The following is a 4,339-nucleotide window of genomic DNA, read 5'->3' as shown; positions in this document are numbered from 1 at the left end:
TTAGGCAGGTTTTGTACTGTGTGTGTGTGTGTGTGTGTGTGTGTGTGTTTGGGAGTTGGTGCTGTATTTCATTCATTAATATCTCCTGCAGGGTTCTGTGCCCTTTTAAGGTTGTCTATTTGACGGACAGCCCAATTCTGCTTCCCGCTGGAGGTGACTGTTTACGTGTTTGTGTGTGTATGTGTGTGTGTGAGTGAGAGCTAGAATGTGGGAGAGCCTTTAAAGAGTGAAAGAAAATTTTAAAGGATTGAGTCACCAAAATTACAAAAAAACTTATTTTATATATATTTTATATATGTTATCTGTTGTACTATCTAGCTACGCAGATAGTTTTATTACTCTGGGGCTTCTCATTCCATTCTAATACAATGAAGGTGAAAGGAATGTGGTCTGTGATGCTCAAAGAAATGAAAAATGATATTAAATTTTTTACAGCGTCTTTCTGGAGAAAAAAAGTGAATAGTTTTCAGCTACTACTTTCTGTTGTAATAGTACCTATGAAAACTCTTCACAGTAAGGTCTGTGGATTATCCAGAATAAGGATGGCACTGACTTTGACAAATGCTCTTGAATTCAAAGTTGAAGGTCACTTTTCAATGCTCACAGCACCACAAACTAAATTCCATTAATCTCCATAGCACTACGATGGAGATGAATGGAATTGGTTTCTATAAACCTGGGCAAATTAAACCTCATCTACCTATATGGTCACCACTAGCAGTAAGTGAGAAACGGTGTGTTGTAATGTTGTAATTCAGGTGAAATAACCCGTAAAAGCTTCTTTTTGGCCAATAGAGACTAGAGAGCAGTGCAACAATCTGTAAACAAAACATTGACATATTACCACCTGCCGACCACCCTATCATACCAACCACCCATTCAGCTGTTATGGCGAACCTCTAACAGACTTGCACATTAAGCAGGCACAACATCAGCATTCATTTGGAGTTGTTGGTGTTTTACCTCCGCTATTCACTTTTCTTTTAGCTCAGTTTTTGCTCTCCACCAACACCAACACTGTCTGCTGTTCCGTGCCAGAGCAGGTAGTGTACAGTCGGTTTTAGCTTTTTCACTTAAAAGAAAGAGCTGCTTTGCTGCAGCTCGAAACAGGGTTGATGTGAGTGTGAATTAAAATAGTACAGCTGTGGTCCTTAAACCAAAAACAACGAGTTGAAAGATACTAAAAAGCTCACTAAAACTGTGGGGAACAGCAGAATTGGGTTGCACATAGTAATTTGATTTGCTTTTACTCCAAATCCAAAATTGAAGAATATGTGTATCTGTGCTGACATAGCACACCACAGTTCAGCATAATAAGTCACAGTGTTTGTGACCGCCCATTTTGAGACACAGCAGTGCATGGCAGGCTGTGTAAAGGACTCGGGCAAGGTGAGGTCACATGGTCGGCGGTGTGAAAGCGTCTCGCGCTGGTCAGCAGGAGGGAGGACAGGCTCTGTGGAGAGCTGGCAACTGGGTTTATCTGGGCCTGCTGACACACTGTCAAACAGCAGACATCTCTCTCTCTGTTGGGGCACTGAGGGTCACGTCGTGCCTGTCTGGCCGCGTGTGTGTGAACATATGTGTTTGAGTGGGTAGGGGGCAGACAGTGATACATTACACACCAGCAGGCTTCGTCCCTTCTTCATCTGTTTAGAGCCCAAATCAGGCCAAGCACACACACATATACACACCCACACAGACACGTAAGTCCGCTCCACTATCCTACCCTTCACAATCAGCCACTTTGGTTTGCTGACACACTGTAGAATCCCCTCCAAATGTGTCCACAAGGACAACGCTCTGTTACTGTCTATGAAAAAGCTTGGAGCAGTTTAGAAATCACCCTGACTGTGGCTTGGGAATGATAGGGGTTGAATGTAAGTGACTTTGAAGTCTTTGACAGAGTACCTTGTTTGTGGATGACTGAGTGGAAATATGAGGTGAAGAGACGGGGTTGGAGTCTCTCGTGATTAATGAGAGCTCCTTAATGGACACACGTGAACCACACAACCACAGAGGGAAGGAAAAGCACAGAAGCACACATTGGCAAGCTGACAAACTGACAATGCAGCACGCATGCTATCATACATTAAAATGCATGGCAACAGGTTTGCCCTGTCGCTTCCTCTGCCAGGAATACATAATCAGCTAAAGTTGTTACCGCCGCAAAACAAGGGAAATTTAAAAATGACGTGCCACATTTCAGTGCTGTGCTTAGTAATAGTAAACTGATTACAAGGACGCCTATTTATATTCTGTGGTGATCTGAAGGAGAAAGGCGAAGGACTTGTTAGTGAAACTGGGCATGTGAGACTGCTCACTTGCCACCATTAGGGGTCTCAGTAGGGAGCTGAAGATAAATAAACACTGTGGTCCACCTGAGACCCGGTGAACAAACACCAGGAAACTGGGGACAGAATATAAATGCTTAGCAGCGTCAGCACACAAGTTACATCAGTATTTAGCAAAGATTGTCAGCTGAATTTACCACAACTTATACTTGTTTAAAATTGACAGATGTGATTCTTTAGGCACAGATCTTAAAAAAAAGGAAATAATGGGGAAATCATTTGATGAGCTGGTTCGCATTTTGTTTGCATTTTCTGCTCTACAAGCACACACACATCAGTTGCTAGCTAGACTTGCACATTAAATCAACCAATATGATGGTAACCAGCAGTTACATAAACAAATGGCCATATGTAACAAAATGTGGGGTATATGAGAAGAGTTATTATAGCCAGTGTAACATGAATGTATTATAATATAATAATAATAATATTCAACAGATTGGCTTTAAAACATTCTATGAGGATACTGCACTGCACACATTTATTAGACCTCAGCAACATACAGTACACATAAAGTATAAAATGCTGGATGTAAACCCTGTTTGTCTGCAAAAAACAGGACACACATAAAAAAAAATGGTGGCCGGCTGGAATTGATCGATACATGAACCTCCCATTGTAAAGCTGTTCCTACCATGAGTTTTATCATTTTGTTATAGCGGGTGTCATCTGTTTTACTGGATTTCTAAATGGGTATCTTAAATCTGGAGCCTGTTGCCACACAATGTCAAAAACACCATTGTGGAAGGTTGGGGGGTGGAGGTGAAAAATGAAACACAAAGTATGAGAGCAAGATGTAATGGATATGAAACTGGGTTGCCAACAAAATTGGGTTGAACGCATCCTGAATCCAAATCAGATATTGGCTCAATCTGAGGAGGGAGGCAGCGGCTCTGTATTAAGGAGCCCTGCTGCTGTCGACAGCCGTCCTTTGACTTTTGGATAAAAATGTGGAGGATATTGGAGGAAGGGGGAGGGCTCCATTTAAATATGGGCCTGAGCCACTGGTGTATCCAGGAGATTTGGCCTCGGTGAGAATCCCAGGCCCGCCATGGAACTCCCGGGGAGCTTATTATCATTCTGGGAGAGATTCAGGTCGGGGATTGTCTAGACATTACTTAAACTGAAAAACTCTTTCTCACTTTTTCTATCCCACTCCTCCCCTGTTTATCTTTTTCTCTGACTCACTCTGAAAGTCAGTCACTTTTAAACAAGGTTCTTTCCTGTCCTTCCTGGACTTCTTCCAGAGAGGACGCCAATGAAACACATACTAATCGCTCCGATTCTCTCTGTATTTGTCATTCTCCTAATTTCCTGATCCTCTTTTACACTCCTCGTTTTGCTCGTTTTACCTCCAGAAAGCACAGTCAATCCATTACCTGCCATTAGCACTGTCTACTAATCAATTATTAGACTGCCAGAAAATGAATCATCAACCATTTTGATAATGGATTAGTTGCTGAGATCATTTATCAAGCAAAAATACCAAACATTTTCTGTTAGTAGCTTCTCAAATACAATTGGAAGACGGCAGCTGTGGAAATGGGCATTTTAACCATTTTCTGTCATTTTAAACAATTAAGCAATAAACTGAAATATATTCTACAGATTAGTTGCAGCCCCAATGCACGCAAACACACACACATACCTCGTTTTTTATTCAACAACAAGAGCTTCTTATTTTGTTCTAGAGATGGAAAAAGATAAAGACAGGGGGGAGGGTGGGGGGTGGCACAGAGAAACTACTCACAAAAAAGCCCTTTTGTCATTTGTCACCCGAACAAAATCTGAAGCTCTCCCTGACCTTCCACACCAACTCTCTCTCTCTCTCTCTCAGTTGTCCCTCGGGGCCTTCAGTGAAGGTTTTACTGCAACACATTATTTCTTTCGGTGACATAAATAAGAAGAAGTAAAATTAGTAGCCGATTGAAGGAAAGAGCAAGAACAGTTCAGAGTCTGTTGACTGTAAATAGATAGATAGATAGATA

At 41.7% G+C, this 4,339-nt stretch overlaps 1 protein-coding gene across 1 annotated transcript in view; it reads right to left on the bottom strand.

The window, feature by feature from the left end:
* fgf12a (fibroblast growth factor 12a) overlaps nucleotides 1-4,339 on the bottom strand; it is a 24,571-nt gene that overhangs the window by 2,284 nt on the left and 17,948 nt on the right.

This window comes from Morone saxatilis, unplaced genomic scaffold (assembly GCF_004916995.1).
Source record: "Morone saxatilis isolate NCDOM2014 unplaced genomic scaffold, NCSU_SB_2.0 Contig23, whole genome shotgun sequence".
In the NCBI taxonomy this organism is placed as follows: domain Eukaryota; kingdom Metazoa; phylum Chordata; class Actinopteri; family Moronidae; genus Morone; species Morone saxatilis.
Note: the sequence above shows the minus strand (reverse complement) of the source record. Positions and strands in the feature narration are given on the sequence as shown.